Here is a 20,063-nt window from a genome sequence, read left to right on the forward strand (position 1 = left end):
AACGAAGTGCTTTGCTTTCAGCGATCGGGGCAGTTGATCCAAACAATTCTTTAGTGCTCACTTTTGACATGCTCAATTTCAAAAAGAGACTTCCTCATCATATGGCTTTCAAATAAAGTCTACTTACCGTAAAACCAATATTTTTCGAACAGTTATAGATGAGGGAGCTTCCACATACGTAATGTCTATGTCATGTTGGAAGGCCATTGGATTGCCTTCGGCTATTCCTTCACCCACTCTCTTGACAGCATTTGACGAGCATTCTCATAGGCCACACGGGATTATCCCGCCCTTTCCTATATGTGTTGGAGGAAGGCCGTTAATATCGAAGTAGAAATCGTTGATGCCAACCTAGATTACAATCTCCTCTTAGGACGGAATTGGATTTATGAAATGGATGCCATTGTTTCGACTCTGTTTTGAGTCCTTTTTTTCATCATGAGGGGGAAGATTGTTAAGGTTGATCAATTGGATTATTCTCTAGTTGACCCTCAAGCAACTTCGGATTCTACTATTCCACTGGTGGATAACCCCCATCAACCTATCGAGAATCTAGGAGTTGGGATGTATTCTTCATTGATGGGTACATTTGATCTTCCCACTCCTATAGCTAGAATCAATGCCATTTCGTCCTCCAAAGAGTCTTCACGGGAAGAGTTCTTATGGACTCGTTATTTTTCAGACCCTTGGACCTTGCCTTCACCTACAACCACATTAGATGAAGGACAAGTCAGTGGAATGGCATTCCCTATGTCTGCAACAGAGCTTAGATATCAGTCTATCGTTAACTTTGCAGACGACCATCCTACTCCTTTTTCAGAGGAAGAGTTAGATGGTGATGTGGCCCCATCTTGGACCCTTGACTCTACTTCTACTATGGATTGTTTAGATACAGTCTTACCATCTGAGGAATCAATCTTAGAAGCAATGACAAGTGTAGATCGACCTTGGGAAGATTTACACCATCATTCATACTTTCTTCCCCCATTGCAGGAAGTCGAATCTAGGTTCCCCAATCTGCTTACTAGCGATGTTTATATGGTTTCAAACCCTTTGGCTCCAGCACACATCTATGCCGAAGGTAATATGTCGGTCATTTCAAAAACCATACTGATACACATCTCTAGAGACCCTAATGTGATAGAAAATGTCTTCATCGGAGCTGAGTGTTCCCCTGAAGAGATTCAAATTTACACTGACCTCTTTAAAGGGTTTCAGGATGTGTTTGCTTGGTCTTATGAAGAAATGCCTGGTATTGATCCATCCATCATTCAGCATGAGATCAAGATGTATGAAAACGCTAAGCCGATTCGTCAGAAGCTTCGGCCGGTCAATCCTAGGAAAGCAGCAGCTATTAAAGCTAAAGTAGAAAAGTTGTTCAAGGCAGGTTTCATATACCCCGTTCCTCTAACTGATTGGGTTTTTAATCTTGTCCCGGTTGATAAAAAAAACAAGGAATGATCCGAATGTGCATTGAATTTAGGGATTTGAACAAAGCTTGTTCGAAAGATAATTACCCCACACCATTTATTGATCAGATAGTTGATGAATGTGTGGGTAATGAGATTTTTTCCTTCATGGATGGATTCTCTGGTTATAATCAGATATCTATCCATCCAGAAGACCAGCATAAGATAGATTTCATATGTCCCTGGGGTACCTTTGCGTACAAAAAGATGCCTTTTGGTATTAAAAATGTTGGAGCTACGTTTCAGCGGGCCATGTCATACGCTTTCCATGACATCAAGCATGGCATCTGTTAGCACCTAAATCTGCCTTAGGATGAAGGAAGGCAAAAATTAGGGTAACCATAAACCACGCTCAGTCTGGTAGCTAGCCCTTCCAGAGCAGGAGAGGGCTCTCTCCGAGTCACACTCAGTGAATAGATGATAGAAAACGGTCTGAGATGACTTACAATGCAATATTTACCTTAGGCTAGTAAGTGAAGAGGGATTCTGGAAACAATTTTATGAATGACTGAGCTTCTGGGATGTTATGGGACTAGCGCTCAACAAAGAATAGAGAATTTAATACAAAGGCACAGATTATAAAATGAGGCAAGGTAGGCGGGAAATGTAACAATTTTGGTTTGAGGTAACGCGGCATGAAAATATTGCTGAAGAAAGTGAAAAGGGCATAGTGACATGAATCCTTTTCAACAGAAGAGAAACGCTGAACATGAAATTTTCCCACAGGCAGGGCAATAAAATTGAATTATACCTAATCTCACTCAGAAAATTTCACTGGAAATGAACATGAATCGAAATATGAAACATAACGAAATACATATGAAAACATGAGAAACACATTTGCTACACTCACAACCACAAGAATCTCATGAAACAGAGCCGCTGCCTTTCATTAATTCTCTATCAAAAATACACAGTAAAGAAACAGAGTTTCTTTCCCACAGTCTCCCAGAAGTTACAAGCCAGCCAACCCTTTTCAAATAACTTGCATACAATATATAGAAAGTGTAGAGAAGAGATGGAATGCCCAGGGGTTGGGAAGTTACTCAAACCATTTCGAAAAGGAGATGTAGAGCCAACCATCAGCTACAGGTGCAGCGCTCTCAAGCATGACATTTGGCTGGGGTGATCCTTTGCATTCTTTTGCCACTTGGATAGATGCCCATTTGGAGAGAAAACTCTTTAAATGCCGCCTTTGGTGCCAAAAAACCGAAGTGTAGATGACCGGGCCCACTTGGAGAAGTCGCGACCCGAAATTTCGCGAAACGGGAGCAAATTGGCCGTTTTTTCCCCTGTGCGCCGCGCCAAATTATTTGTGCGTCGCGCCACTTTGGAGCCTGTTTTGGGGCAGTCTCAGGTGTCCAAAATGTGCCCAAGTGGGCTTGCTAGAAAGCCTGTCCTATCTACTTTCTGACCCCACTAGAATTTCTCAATTTGGTTCTCATTTGCCCCTCCAAATCCTCATTCTCCCAAGACTGCTTTCTGTGTGTCCAAAAAGTGGCAGAGAGGCCATTTTTGGGTGTTTTTTGACCTTTAGGAGACCCAAAACTTGTCAAAATTTCTTGCCCGGACACCATTAGTAGTATTTTTCGATGCTGAATCCAAATATGCAAGCCATTCCTCGATTAGAGTCCTAGATTTTTAGCGTCACGCCAGTGGCGCGGCGCATAGGGAGGAATTTCCTGTTTTGTGCCCAAAAAATTTGCTTGTGACCAAAATTTGCCCAAATTTTTTGAAATTTGGGCTGGAGGTTCCCTATGAAGTGCTATGCTGTGCCAAGGAAGACTTAGCCAAGATTTGAAGCTGATCTTTCTCCTTTGCCTCCTTTGCCTCCTTTGCCTCTTTTGTCTCTTTGCTCAATTTTGCCTTTAGGCTCCTGATTCTTGCTTTGGAACTCATGTTTCAGGCCTGGTAGTGATGAGTCATGCACCTCAGCATGTCTTTCTCCCTGTTTTCTTTATCCAACCGCTGCTCCAAGTGAACGTTCACTTTTTCTAGCACATACTCCCGGTCTTCGTCTCTTTGCTCCATAGGTCTGCCTTGCGCTGCTAGGATGTGTCGCCGGTTTTCCTTGATCATTTACAACTCTATCTCAGCTAGCTGATCCTCGAGTTGCTTGTTCCTCTGCTCCAGATACTGCACATTCCACTTGGCCCTATCCAAGTCCAGGGACAGGTTCTCAATCACAGACTGCTGCTCCGGAATGATCTCTCCCAGCTCAGTATTTGTAGGTTCTGCATTTGTCTCATCATCTTGGAGGAGAACAAAATCGGTCTCCTACTCGCCTGATGGCCCTTCCTCCTGCACTGGTTCCTTGCCCTTACCCTGCTCTTGTGATGCTGATGGCGGAAGTGAGGCCCCTTCCACCCCAGGTGGAGATAACACTCGCTTTGCTGCTGTGAATAATGGTCTACTGCCCTTCTGGTATGTGATGTACACTGGCATGGAAGCAGTCTCATGGTGCTCGAACTGATGTGAACGCCTTCCCCTCTCAGGTTCAAACTGATGTGAAGGACCTCCCACCTCATGTTCTGCCTCTGATATCACCGGTGGGGCACTGAAGAAATCACGGGAGATGAAGTCCTCCCAAGCAATACCCTGCAATCCCAACTGATGGTCTACCAAGATCTGGATGAGAGCAAAATGATATACACTGTTTAGCTGCTGTCGTGGGGTCTTGCGCTGCATGAAGTTTTTCATCTTCTCAATGTTGTTGCAAATGAAAAATGGGAGGCTCATCATCCTCACCCTGGTGAAGTGCATGAGCAAGCGGATGTGATAGGCATAAAGGCGAGAAAACCTCCCCTCGCAACTGAAATACTTCATGATCAATCTCATGAGTGGGGCATACTCATCCCTCAAAAATCTGAATGGAAAAACTCTAGTGAGCTGGCTCAAGCAGCTGTTCTTGATGTAAGGCTCATAGTGATGCCTCTCCACCTTCTTCTTCTTATGCCACTGCTCCCCAATGTTTGGTATCCCTGTTGCCACTGATATAGCCTCCGGTGTCAAGGTGAAAGTGACCCCAGCCAGGACAGATTGGCCTCCCTGTAGATGAAGTGCAAAAAGGCAGGCCAACTCATGATGGACTTTGACATTCGCCACCCTTTGAAAAAATTCATAACATGCCAAGTGCTGGAAACAAGACATGGCAAGTGGGCATGCCTGTAGCTCAGTGAGGGTGCTTGGCTCATCTCTAAGATGTCTGCTGCTCCGGTGATGTCTCCTATGGGCCCTCTCTCCTGAAGATGTGTCGCTGTGGGTCCCCTCCTCGCACTCTGATGAATTTTCTGATGCCATTACTGCTGCTTGTACCCTGAGTTTTATGCTGCCCTCTGAATCCAATGAAACTGATAGATGCTCTGAAAATCTATCACCAAGGGGAAAATAAAATAGGGGAGTTGTTAGGAGGGGAATGATGAAAATGGGAATAGGGGTTTAAAGGAGAAATTTATTAGGGATTTGGGAGTGTTTGGGGTATGGTTTTGATGGGGTAGGTTTTGGGATATTCTGAGCTATAGGAAATAAAGGGGACAACATGGATATGATTACAATGTAGCTAGGGTAACCATTAGGGGAAACTGCTCCAGGGGAATTAGCTGATAGAGGTAGGGTAGGAGCATATCTAGCAATCATGTTACTGTAGAAAAACCCTAGCTTTTTGCCCTTCTTTGTGTCATTTTTGGGTTTACTTAATAAAAGTTTTGCCTTTGATTTCATGGTCACCAAAATCATCTTTTTCTTTGAGTTAAGGATCAATGGTGAAAGGATCTAGGGCCACCTTTGCAATTTTGAGAGCCATTTATGAAAATTTGGGCGATTCGGTGCTTTTTTGGGTTCACAGGCCTATGCGTCGCGCGCTTTGCCCAGTGCGCCGCGCGCCAGGTATGCGCCGCACTAGTGTAATATTAACACTATGGCCGGGATCCTAGTGTGCCGCACCACCTTGTGTGTGCGCCGCACACTGTCAAACGACACAAATTTGCTTGGAACTCCAGGGGTGGGTCTTAGTGGAGATTCCTAGGGGGTTTCTTTAGGAGACAAGGTGGAATGGAGGTGACAAATGACAAGGAGTGAGGGGACAAGGGGATGGGAGCAACCTTGGTGGCGTCTTCACAAATTTGCAAACCTCGTTTATCATTTTTCTTTAATGGTTATTTTCATGGATAGCCAATGTGCTTTGGATATCATTCAACATCTTAGAAACACCTGTCATTGACCAAATTGACAGAGAAGAGGTTTCATTTGAGCCTACCTCTTGCTTGCTAGCCTTCAACTGGGATATAAAACCAATTTGCAAGTGTTTTGAGCTCCCTGGCTGTGTGCGTCGCGCGCCAAGCCCAGTGTGCCGCACGCCCTAAGTGCGTCGCGCCCTTGTTGGTTTTGCACTGTGGGCTGGTTGCCAGTGCGTCGCGCCCTCTGTGTGCACCGTGCGCCCTGGTGTATGCACCGCGCCCTTTGGAAACAGGCTCTCCTTCACTCAAACCCTCATGAATTTTCTCTCTCACCTTTGTAATTTCTATCTAAGCTTGCCAAAGCACAAATGGTTTTTGTTTTGGGCAAAAACAAGTATATATAGGCTTGGGAGAGTTGGGTTTAATTTTTTCTTCTTTGAAGACCCACTTTCTAATGTTTGAGTTTTGCACTTTTCATTAACTTTAAAACACTTTGCTTTTCATTTTTTCTTTGAAATTTTGGCTCTCATGATGAAATTTTCGGCATTTCTTTGCGGGGACTATGTGACTGGGCACCTGGCCATGAAAACCCTGACTGCATCTAAGAAAGTCAACTGGCGATTTTCTGGAAAATTTTGTCATAGTTGACCTTGTTTAACTTTTCTTCAAAACAGAGTTTTGAAGAAGAGTCGATGTCTCTTCAGGTGATGATGATGCTTTCTGAACCATAGCTGTATAAGGTCTCCCTCTGGCCTCCATGGCTTGTTCTAGACATGTTTTTCAAAGACCACATTGATGATTTCCTAGACCCAACAATAAAAAGGACTTTGTCTGGTAATATGACCAGACCTTGACTATCATGAACTTCAGTGATTATGGACCAAGACCTGAGCCAGCAGGGGCCAGACATGAGGGAAAATGAGTAGCATGACTTTCTCCATCAGATCATGACATGTCCCTAGCGAAATGCAGTTGAGTGGATGGAGTGGGACACCTAAAATTGAAATGCACAAAGAGCTTTGATCTCTGACGGAGGGCTGACCAGACCGACTCTAACATTGGCTCCAATGGGGGATGGTAGCTCCTTGGAGGTGCCAAGAACAGCAGATCTCTGGAGGAGCTAGACAGTGCCTTTTGTCCATTAGGCTATGGAGTCATCATTTTAATAAACAGCCCAAGACTCTGACTTATTTATAAAACTGGAATATCCAAGAAATTGACTCAAACTTGACAATTGGAATAACTCAAAAACTGACTTTACATACTGAAACCAAACTGAAATAAAAATGGTATTTACAATGACAATGGAAGTAGCATTAATAGATCAAAAATGATACCGCTTGAGCAGCCGACCATTGATTGGCCCTCCAGGACAGTCTTCCCCGTTTATTTCCTTCAGAAGAAAGGCATTCTGACCTCTATATGCTGCGATTTTGAAAGGACCTTTCCACAGATTTTCGAACTTTCCGTGCTTGCCTTTCTCTTCATTCCTTGCATCCCACTTCAGTACCACATCATCCAACTAAAATTTGTTTGCTTTAGCTTTTCTGTCATAAATTTTCTTTATTCTCTCCTGCAACTTGGATGTGTTTTTGAAAACTTCTTCTCTTGTTTGCTACAAGTGGATCATTTGATTCAACCTTCTCTGCATGGGATCTTCCTCACTGCTGGCCTCCTAAAGAAGTTTGACCACCGGGGCAGCAAGAGAAGCGGGAAATACTTTGTCCACTCCATAAACCATCTCAAATGGTGACATACCAATAGACTTTTTCTGACTAATTTGATCAGCCCAAAGTGCATGGACCAACCTCTTGTTCCAACTCTTCTTATTTATTTCCAGCAGCTTCTTGATGATGTTGACCAAAGATTTATTCGAAGATTCTGCCAATCCATTGCCTTGTGGATGATAGGCAGTTGAATGACCCAAAATTATGTGATATTTGTGACAAAATTCTACCATCCTTTTCGATTTGAAAGCTGCTACATTATCAGTGATTAACTTGTTTGGACAACCAAAGCGAGACAAGATGTTATTTTCAAGAAATGAAATGATTACCGTGTCCGTCGCTTGTCTGGTAGGGGCTACCTCAATCCATTTTGTGAAGTAGTCTGTCACTGTAAGGATCCACCTATGCTGTCCGGAAGAGGCGGGATGAATTTCCCCAATGAAATCCAACCCCCACTGCTGGAATGGAGCACTCACTTCAATAGGCTTAAGTATCAAAGGCTGTAATTTCTGTTTCCCTTCAAAAATTTGACACTTATGACAGCGCTTTACCATCTTATGCACACCAGCAAACAAAGTAGGCCAGTAGTACCCTGCTCTCAAAATTTTGTTCGCTGTTGATTTCCAAAAAAGATGTCCACGACACTCTCCTCCGTGGAAATCCTCCATGACTTTCTTTGCCTCCTATTCCACCAGACAGTTTAACAAAATGCCACCGGGATCTTTCCAATACAGTGCAGAATTCAAGATACAAAACTTGGCAACCTTCAATTTGAGTGTTCTCGCTTTGTTTCTAGCCATGCTGGGTGGTGGTGATAGATTTTTCAGCACATATATTATATCAGAATACCATGGGGACAAAGCAAACATTTCGGATACCTGAACTGAAGTTCCTTCATCATTCTCCTCGGACATAGCACCGATCAGATTTATGTCCAATGCATGCAAATTTGATTTAGCCATTAGCTTCGCCAACCCCTGTCCTTTGACCAACTTTGTAGGCTTTATCTCCACATCATATTCTAGCAAGGCTGCGATCCATTTTCCTCTTCTCCCTTCGGGATCGGTCTGTACTAAAACATCTTTCACAGCAGTATTAGGAACATAGGCCAGAATGTGAGAATGTAGGATATACACCCTGAAATACTTCAGTGCCTTCACCAATGCCAGGGCTTGCTTCTCAATGATGTTGTACTTCAAAGCTGCATTCCTTATAGCCCTGCTGAAGAATGCAATGGGTCTTTCATGATCATCCCTCTTCTGCAATAGTACCGCTGCCATAGTGTGCTCAGAAGCAAATGAAAATAATATGAAATCTTGAGTGTAATCCGGGCTGACTAGAACTGGAGCTGAAGAAAGGGCCAATTTGACCAAGTTGAAAGATTTTATAGCCTCATCTGTCCATTTTAGCTGGCTATCCTTTTTAAGCATGTTGGTCATTTATTTTAAGTGTTCCGCAAGATTAGGCACAAAGCGACGCAAAAAATTCATCTTACCATTGAATGACTGTATCTCCTTTTTGTTCCTAGGCAGATCGATTTGCTGAATTGCTTGCACACGTGTTGGGTCTATACGGATGCCATCTTTTGAAATGATATGCCCAAGTAATTTTCCTTCCTCCATGGCGAACAAGCTCTTCTTAGGATTCAGCGATAAACCATATTTCCTGCATTTTTGAAAGACAATTTTTAGGTGATGCATGTGCTCTTCATCAGATTTTGAAAACACTGTCAAGTCATCCAAGTACACCATCAAAAACACATCCTTCTCATTTGCAAACGCCAAGTCCATTGCACGCTAAAATGTGGCACCTGCATTCTTTAAACCGAATGGCATTTTTGCATAGTGAAATGTTCCCCATGGAGTTGTGAATGCTGCCTTATCCCTATCATCTTCATGGACTTAAATTTGGTTATATCCGGAATAACCATCAAGCAGCGACATACGAGATGTCCCCACTACTCGCTGAAGTATATGGTCCATCTTGGGCAGCAGATAGTTGTCCTTCAATGAGACCTTGTTTAGATTTCTGAAATAGATGCATAGGCGGATCTCACCGGTCTTCTTTCGTACAGGCACTAAGTTAGATATCCAATCTGAAAATTTGATAGGCACAATGATACCTGACTTGTACAACCTATTTACCTCTTTTTCGATGGATGGCAACAACTTTGGATTGATCCTTCTCAACTTTTGTCTAAATGGTTTCTGATTGGGCTTGATAGGTATTGTGTGCTGAATGATATTCGTATCATAGGTCTTTAAATCAGAATAATCCCAAGCAAATACATTTTCAAATGAAGACATCAAAATGATATATTTGTCTTTGATTTTTGGTGGTAATGCTTTGGAAAATTTCACCAATTTTGGATTTGCAGCTGTACCAACGTTGACTTCTTCCACACCTTTCTCTGTCAGCTGCAAAGTTGGCTTGCGGGCTACATCATCCTGATCAAAAAGTTCCTGTAGGGGTATCAAGCCTTTAGGAATGATGTTATTTTTCAGCTGTAATACGTCCATTTGATTGATCTGTACTTCTTCTGTACCATTCCCTTTGTTCTCATCGTTTTCCACATCAATTAAGGTTTCTTTGAACTTGCCTTTGTTGAGTAGAAAATCCTTAATCTCCTCATCATCTTGGAACACTTGCCAATGTCGCTGATTGTCTGGAATGGTTGGACGGTGCTTGACATGGATTTCAATCTTATTGCTAGAGTTCATGGGGATCTTCAAGCTGCTTGCTGCCTTGGCAAGAGCATCAACAGTACTATTTTGTATTCGTGGCACACATGTCAAGGTGTATTTGGAGAATAGCTTCAAGATGTCCAAAACTACATTACGATAGGCCCGCATCCTAGTATGTTTTTCTTGATACTCACCTCTGACCTGTTTTATCACCAACTCGGAGTCGCCATATACTGAAATCCTCTTTGCATTCAGATTTCTAAGAATCTTCAGGCCAGTGATCAGAGCTTCATATTCAGCTTCATTATTGGAACATTCGAAGGCCAGCTTGTAGGAGCAAACTCTCACGCTACTAGGCACTTTGTTTGGGGCGGAGAAAGGACTGCATACCCAAATACCAATACCAGCGCCATCATTCCCTACTGCTCCATCAAAATCCATGGTCCACAAGCCTTCTTCTTCTTCTTGCAAGTGGTGGAATCAAACCTCTATGGTTATTTTTTGTGAGAACTCCATGTAGGACTTGATGATGGCGTTTCCCAACGTAATCAACCCATGGTACCACCACTCTTGCGCATCCCTATCTAGGTGCATGGCGGAAAATATGATTGCATCTATCTCTCACATGGGGTTTAGCTGGAGGTAAGTGTCAAAATTCTGTATCCATGCCCTAGTTGAAATCCTAACTAACCCATCAAAATTTGGAAGCGTGATCTTCCCTTCCAAATTCTATGTATCTTGATTTTTATTTTACTGGCCCCCTCTATATGATGGTCCAACTCTTGATCTATGCTTCTCCTTCAAATGGAAAATATCCCCAAATGATTGAGCCCTCCTGATCTTAGGTTCCAATGCATCATACTCATCAATACCATCCATGAAATACCTCATAAAATCTACAAAGGTATTCAACTCTCTCTCCCTCTCAAGTTCATCCATAAAATGAGGCGCGGTAGGACGATTACACTAGCCATATGTATGGGTGTTATCCTGTTGAATTTTGTGTGCATGTTTGTGGCTTCCTTCTCTAGTCTGCGAATCACCTTCTCCATTGTGGGCTTGACCTTGATGGTTTTGTAGTTGCATTCCCACCAACTGCATCAACACATCTATCATGGACCCGTTTTGCCTTATTAACTCCTCTATAGCCTATCCCTGATTGTTAGAAAATCGGAAAGGCATAAATATTTTCTTATATTGATAATTACTTGTGATATTATAATGTTCTTATTAATGTCTTTATGTTATTTATTTATCTTCTTCTCATTAAGCAATCACCAAAGAAAAAGCATGAAGATCAAGAACACCAAAAGTAGGCACTTAGCCAGAGCTAAAACCCCTATATAGGGGAAAAACTAGTCAAACAATATTTCTTCAAAAGATTCAAAATGAGATTGGCCAAGACCTTAGACCCAAAGACCTTCCTCCACCACCACGTCAACCTTTAAACTGTTCCTCCAACCTTCAAAGATCAACTACATCAATACTGCATCAACACTACTTCAATACTGCATCAACACTATAAGAAGGACATATTTAAACCCCACTGCATCATAATTTTAGCCCCACCTTCTCTAGAATTTCAGCCCTAGCTTCTCCAGAATTTTCCCCCTAGCTATTGCAAAATTTTGGCCTCCTGCAACACTCTAGAGCTTCGCACATGTGGGATAGGAGAGAGAAAATGTCAACTTCCTTAGACAGCTGAAGTCATCCTTCTTTGCTAGCCCTTTCCTCTTCTTCCTTTGAAATTCACACATATTTTGGCCCTATAAGTTGCAGATCAAACTTGATGTGTGAGTGTGACAAATGAACTCGAGTTGCTGCCTTTATATAGATGTTTTTGCCCCTCAGTTTAGGCTGACTTGTCCTTCTTCGAGACCGATTTGGTGGAGGAGGCCTAATTGACCTATTTTACAATAAAATAAAATTCTTCTTTGATAAATACAACCCAAGAAGGGTCTTTTAAATTATGACATGGACAAGGACACTTGAAATAAGTCCTAGAAGCCTTCACTGGTGGCTTTGATCTAAAAACAATTAACCCAAACATGAAACCTATACCCTAGAATTCACAAACTAAAACATGAGTATTAATAATTAGGTTAGAATACTTGCATATACATATCTAGGATGCATTTCACATTGATATCTACTAGGTAAACACAAGACATAAACATTAATATATCAAAGTTAGATACACAACAATTTCCTCCAGGCTAGGGTTTTTATTTGATAAATATACACCTTGTTAGTATCCTATAGTCATAGTAGTCAAAAAATAATTTTTGTCTTTCAAATTTTGTCAAAAGTATAAAAGTGTGGCTATGATCTTATGGAATATCAAGCTTTAGGTGTTAGGTTGGAATACCTTTTTTTTTCATCATAAATATGCCAAAGGGTGTCAAGAGTCACAAACATGGTATTTATATCCCAAGGGGTCAAGTTACATCAAGTAATCATGAGAAACAATGTGTTGCCATGTTTTGTCATCATGGGCACAAAATTGTAGGTGTCTTGAGTCAGTTTACATCTCAAATCATGATTGGTTATGACATCAACAACAATACAATGGTCAAGAGGTGGATGTTGCATTTTTGCCAAGTGCTACCCTTTTTGTTATAAAGTTCAAATCGTAATTATCACCATCAAAGTACGCTCTCAACCACCTTGGGAGGTTAAATTTCATGGTTGTATTCATACAAGATCTCTCAGCTCTCCATTTTTCCATCATGAAGCTCATTGTCTCGTCGGTTTTGGTTGTTGCGCAAAGGAGGAAGGAGAGCGCTGTATTTACAAACAGTGTTGCATTTCTCTCAACTCGGTGACCAAATCGCTCCCACAGGTGCAAACTCCAGTTTATTTCAGTTCCTCGGTTTTGAATTCTACCCAATTGCATGCATGAGATAAGAAAACAACATAGAAACTTGCAAGATACCATATTTTACCATCGCTGCATTTTTCTTCCATTCGTCGTGCTGTCTCCATTCTTTGTGTTTTCTATATTCACTTTGTTTTCTATGTGCGTTGCGTTTTTTGTGCTTATCCTTGCCAAACAATCAAAATTCTGTTGACAACCTCCATGTATAAAGTCTACCATGTGATTAAACTGAATTGAATATCCTTACCATAATTGTGTGTGCCTTAGAGGTGTTTGAAGCTTGTTTTCTCATGTACTGCACTTCTGGCGTTGTGCCTGTATTTTGAATTTTCTGCCACTAGAATCAAGCATGTACTAGTTGTCTTAGGATTTTCAGGAGAAAATTTGTGCCAATTGGTCTGTTGTATAGGGTTTTCTTCTTAATTATCATCAAAGGCTTAATTTGGAGCCCATTTTATTATTTCCCTCACACTTGTTGCACAAATTAAGTTTGCATTAAAACCATAGAGTATCCCCTGTTGCAAAACAAGAAACCATGTCAACTCCAAAGGGAAGAAAATAGAAGGGGGGTGCCATTGTCAGAATGTATTTAACATGTGAGGGAAGGTTTGGAAGGGTTTATCAATACCATTTCAGATTCTTGATGCATTTTATTAGGAAGAGCCCCTTTAATTTTCCCTTATATCTATTCAAGAGTCTTAGCAAGATGGCACACAAAGTGCAGGGAAAAAAAAATCAAGTGGAACCCATCCTTTTCCACTTTTCCTTAACTAATTTGTTGGTATTGGAGGAGCTAAATAAACAAAATCAATCATGGTATTCATTTGTTGATTATTCAAACTTGTTGGATGATGTGCCAAGTAGTTCCTTATGCAAGAAGGAAACACCCTCAACAGTGGTAAAAGACATTAAATCCCCAACTGGAAGTTCAACGAAGAGGCCCTCAGCTACAATGCAGTCAAAAAAGAAGAAGAAAGGAAAGAAGATACATTTTTCTCTAGAAGTGGTGGATATCCCTAAAAAGCCTCTCACTAGGTCTACTGCAAAAAGGCTGCCCTTGGAGCAAACATTTGAAGCCATGGAAACCATACTTGAAGAGGAGGTTGTTGATGAAAAAATAAAATAGATTTCACAATTGAAAGAACAGTTGAAGAAGGCCCATATGGTTATTGCACACTTGTAGCAGGAAAACAGGGAATTAAAGAAAATCATTCTAGAAAAGATACTGAACCTAGTGAAGATGTTCCAGTGGTTAAAGCTACACTAGCTATTGCCAAATCCAATGGAAAGGAAAAGGTACTAAAATAGGATATTAAGAAGGAAAAATTTCCAACACTTAGGGTTACTAGATCCTCATCTGGAAAGCTACAAATCCAAGAAGAGAAGATAAATATAGATGAGGGGAAGCACACCTTTAACAAGTTGAGAAGGCAATTGAAGGAGGCTCATAAAGAGATTTATGAGCTCAAGTAGCAGGATGAAAGGGCCAGGAAACAAATGAGTGACCTTCTAGACATATATTAACCAACAATGGACAATTCCAAATACATGTTGAAGAGATCCCTTCCACTACACAAGAAAATGAAAATTGTATGCCGGAAAAATATTTCCATGAGAAACAAATTAAGAGCCACCAAGCAACAATTAAGGGAGATGTAGGAGAAAGATAGAGGAAAATCGGAGCTATCGGCTTAGGCAATCAAAGTTTGAGTGCTGAAAGGGGTGAAATAACATAGTTTTGATTTTTGACTTTTGCCTAAAGTATGCTTGTTTATAGGGTTGAGGTTCTTGGTGATAACGTTTTTCATAAAGTCCCTCTTGCAACCAAATTTAGTCAGAATTATGAAGTCATTTTTGAAGAATCATCTTTCACAACATCTTGTGCCCTAGCTAGTGATGAGAGCTAGTATTGTAGCAAGGATGCTGCAACTCCTGGACTACTAGCTTTACTTATCAACCTGGGGTTCATACAAACTTGGAGGTGACAGTGCTGTATGCACAAGTAAAAGTGATGGTTCTACCTATTTTCATTTTTCAGCTGGTGAGAGACCACTGGGATTCCAAGCCAAAATTCTATAGAGTCAGAAGAAGCTTGATTCTTTGATGGAAGAAGGGCAAATCTACTCTAAGAGAGTTACTCTACTGCAGTAATGAAAAAAAACCAACATGTAATGCTAAACCACACCATAACCTAATTAACCATTTAAGCAGCTATGCTAAGCAGAATTGCTAAATCAACAATAAACAAATGCTACTATCTAAGTTGCAGAAGTAAAAAAATCAAACAATACTAATGTGCAAGCAAAAAAACTAAACTAAATCTATTTTCATTTTTTTGGTTTTTTTTTGGCAAAATCAAATATGTAAACTAATTTTTCTTGTGGATGTGACAGGTGGATGGAAGGTGTTTGAGGATGGTTAGAAGGTTTATGAAGTGGTTGGATGGTGTGGAGGGGTCCTAGGAGTCTTTTTGTGACTTCCTAGAGGTTTTAGGAAAACCTACAAGATGTACTATAAACCTACAGGATGATCCTGTAGGAATTACAGGAAACCTATAGGATACAGCCGAGAGCTAATTGTGAGGTGTTGGTAAGTTTGGGAAAGGTGTGTGATGGGTGGAATGGAGTGTCAGAAGGTCTAGGAGCACTCAGGAGTCAACATCCAAGATAAGAAATGGCTAGATTCACTCAATGTATCAAGGGGGATTTTAATGAAAAATGATGAAAAACTAGTGAGGGTGATGGTGAAACAAGGGATGGATAAGGTGGATGGAGTGGAAGGTGGTTGCTGGTGATGAAGTCTTGGTCTCCTCCTAAAGTACTTTCTCTTCTTAAAACATGTGTGTCTTCCTAGAACTATGCAACAAGATACATGTTCATAAAATAGAAAAGCATGAATCAATTGCCTATATTATGCATGAAGAAAGTTCCTGAAGGGAATGAAAGCACGAGTGAGATATTATTGCAAAAATTGAGATGGAAAAATATAACAATGAATTCTGCCTTGCAACATTAACCAAATATTGAATCAACAACAACAAACTCCAAAGCTTATACAAGAACTAGAAATATGTGTTTTTGGGGCTGCTAAAGGGTCCCTTACTCAAGTCATGGTCCCAAAGGGAGAAAGAGAGGCCGAGACACCTGCTGACAACCTTGTGGTGATCCTTTTTCTCCTTGCTAACTTGCTACTTGAAAGAAGGGCCAAGGCTCAAATGGAAGCAAACTATCACACAATCAATCTAATCTACACTGCTGTAATGGAGATGCATCTACTAAGCAAATGAACAATTAAGCTATGAATCTACAATAGCACATATGTACAATAAATAGGAGCCTTGGTTGCTAGGGTTGGGCCCTAACCCAAGAGCTTCATCCCTCTGAGTTAACTCAGTGCTGGCTCAAAACAAAACTCATTCTTATTACCAAAACAATAGATTACATAAAAAATTGTCACAAGTCCTGCAACTCGAAAATAGAGTAGAGTTTTACAATAAAAATCTGAATCCTACTGAGGTCCTAGGCCTCTCTACTTATACATATGAAGTCTCCAACGAATTCCTTAAAATTAGGGAGGCTCGGCTCCCAAAGTCGAGATAAACTGGTGCTTTGTCTTTCACTTGCTCAGCTGCCTTTTAATCATCATGATTTGGCTGTTTTCACTCCGAGCTGATGGAGGAATATTCAAATGGAGGGGTAGTAAATGAGGAGGATTTACCTCCTATGATCCCTCTCCCTTGTCCCATTCGAGTTTTGACCTTAGTCTTTGCCAAAATTCCTTACTTTTAACCTTTAATCCTGCATTAAATGCACATTAGACCACAAAGCAAAATATCCAACTCTAACTCATCTCATAAACAAAATATAATCAAAAGTATGCAATAAGTTATGAGAATAGTTGGTTTGACTAGGATGGGAGGTGAATTAAAGCCCATATAATTGCCCAATGATGAGGCTCATCATCACCCCCCATTGAAAGTGTTGCTCATCCTCTGAGCAACTTAGTCAATATCCATATCCTTCATGGCTTTTGTAGTCTCTTTGACATCCCATGCCTCTGCTATAGTCTCCTCTTCCTGTTCATAGAAGCCCGCTTTCTTTTCTACCTCTTCCCACTACCTCTTTTCTTCTTCTTCTTTTCTCTCTTCTAGCATCCTTAAGAGTAATGGTGGATTGAGTTTTAGGCCTATCCAATTGACCTTCAACCTTTGCATAGGTTTCTTATACATAGGTGTCATGTTGAGCACCTCTCTCAACCTTTGAGGGGAGTGATATTCTCTTCTCTTTATTCTATCTGGTAGTGTGTTCCATCTCCTTAGGCAAGCATGTATACTATCATCTCCTAGTAGCCTAAACATGTCCTCAAAATGTGAAATTGCAACAAGATATCTAGGTGCTAGTTGAGGATCATTTGTAATCAAATTATGGGTACTAATGAGGGCCATGGGATTTGATTGTTCAGCTCTGATCAAAAGAGGTTCAGTTTGCTCTCTGGCCAATATCCTTTTCATCTCTGTAGCTCTTAACTCCTCATGGTTCATCCATGATGTTAAAGCCATTAATTGTAGATCTCCTAGACTAGCATTAGGGTCCCAAACATTCATGTCTGTGAGGGCCATGTTGTGCAAATAAAACTTAGCCATTTTGGCCCTATCCTCTAGTGTGCTTTGATCATAAAGATCAATAAACTGCGTGTAGTCTTGAAATGACATGATTCCCCTCTGTGCTAGCATCTTAATCTGAAACTGAAGCCATTGTTCTTTAAGGTAGAGAGCATAGGATTTGGCTGGCATCCTACACTGGATTGCCTCCAAGGAGAGGCTGACCATACATGCTAGTTGGTTCTCTCTTTCCTGCAACTGTCCTCTCAGCCATGCATTTTCTACCTCTAGTGGATTTCTCATTATAGCTTCTCTGTCCCTTAGGCCACTTAGCTCTCTTCCCATTTCTTTGAGTTTCTCTTCCATGTGCCCAATGTCTTCCACCCCCTTTCATTTGGCGATCTGCATCCATTGGTGAGTTCTGGACCTCTCCTTCTCAAGCTTAAAGAATAGTAGGATGACAAATTTTTGAGGTATGACCCTGCCTCCTTCAATAAACTGGTAATAGGAGTCCAGGTTAGGTTGGGGGCTGGGTTCCTTTGTCTCTGGGTCCTCCTCTTTAGCTTCTTGCTGCTCCCCTACCTTTCTTTCCAATTTCTGTGCCTCCTGTAGATTCAATAGAGTATCCTATAGGATTGTTTTTGCTTCCTGTAGATTTTGCTGTGGATCCTGTAGGATTGCCTTACCCTTTGAGGAAGTTTATCTAGTAGTAGGCCTCCTTAAATAGGTGATAAGGGACGTTAGGGAAGGCATTTTGTCTTTTTGTGTAGGGGAATATTCAATCTCAATAGGAATTTTTGTTGATGTTTGTGGCTTCCCCTGTCTTATTCTTGTGCTCTTTCTTGTCCTGAAATATAGTGGGGTCTACCTCTACGTTTTTCCTTTTTGCTTGATTGGGGTGCTGAGAGAAGTGAGGGAAGCTACTTGTTATCAGGAAAGCTAGTGTCCATTCAGAGCTACTAGTCCCACTAAGACGGGTAGCTATCTTAGAAACAAACAAACTAAAGTTACTTATGTTTTCCTTTATGAGAGATAGATGAGAGAGAAGCAGAGAGTACCAACCTCAGTCTTTCGCTAGTCTCCTTGCTCATTTCCTCTCTACTTTGCTAGAGCTTTTGCCACTCCTTTCTCACTTGTCCCGCTTCAAAGAACACCTGCAGAGTCAAGGCATAAAAGTACCATCAAAGCATAGAGATCTATAACCATAAACAATGTAGGATCAGATGTACATTAACCATATAAATGCATATACAAATACAAGATTCAGAGATATACAAGCATATGGAGGAAAACTCAAATAGCTTTATTGATAGAAGTAGTAGAAGAGAGGATTAAAACCAAGCTGTCTGATCTAGCATCATCCTCCCAACATGAAAGCCCTCTTCACCTCATACAAAGCAAGATCACCCAACAATGTCTTCAAAGAGAAACCAACAACACTTCCTTGCAAATTACAAAATTCCCAGCCTCTGGATCTCTAGGATGAGGGATCCATATATAGACGTTTACAGGAGAGTGAGTCAGCTTCTGGGATTTTGAGTAGTGTCATTCCACTGATAGTTCTTGGTTCCACTTGGAGATTTCATGATCTCTTACTCATCCCTAGGCGAATTTAGAGAGGCAAGTGTCATATGAGCAATTTCTAGAAGATTCTTTGAGTTTCCACCTAGAAAACTGCTTCTGCCATTTGTCTGCTCTCGCTCATCGCACCCTACAGAAGGGCTTTCCAGTATTCATCACACCCCCCGTGTGTAATAGGTGAGATGCATCTCACCCTATGCATGGAGTAGTTTGTATGGTCCAGTTTTGACCAGTTCTGAGTAGTTTTTTAGGGAGAACTTCTGGGAAATGATGTAATCAACTGACCTTGTTCCTTTAGGGTATGAAACAACACTTTTGGGGGTTTATAAGCCCTTGGTTTATGGACATATGTGATTGGGGTTGCAATGCCCAAATACGTCTATAACAGTTTCCCCCTAAAGCATGAGGTTGTAAATCTTCTGATGTCGGGTGAAATGCTTTATAATGAGGATCTGAGGTTTTTTGAACTGGAAGGTGACCTGTAATAAGATACAATACAATACATTATCTTCATAATATTTTCATGATCTAGATGAGGCGGGCATTCCCATGCTTAGCTTTATAAATTCATTTTCATGTACATAAGACAGACAATCGTTTGTGTGGCAGACTGATGATTCTAGTAGAGCCATCATCCCTTAGTTTGGATGATTATCTGTGCAGCTGTGATGTACATTTGATGTCTTTATTCTCCTGAATATATCACAGCCTGGATGGATGAAACTAGATCCAGGGTCTTCAAACTCGTTCAATATTCGCCCGAAGTACAAGTCGATCCATGTGAAAAGATGTTCTGATGTCGAACATGGAAAGACATCGCCTGATTACCAGCCAATGATGTAAGCTATTAACAGGTGCGAGAGGAATCACCAATAATGATGATGACCCTCAAGGTACTGCAGTAAAATTCACGTGGTGTGAATACATGAGTTGAATTCGAACACCAAGA

Source organism: Pinus tabuliformis, chromosome 3_2 (genome assembly GCF_031772625.1).
Source record: "Pinus tabuliformis cultivar Carrire ecotype Pingquan chromosome 3_2, CPIR1, whole genome shotgun sequence".
Classification (NCBI taxonomy): Eukaryota; Viridiplantae; Streptophyta; class Pinopsida; order Pinales; family Pinaceae; genus Pinus; species Pinus tabuliformis.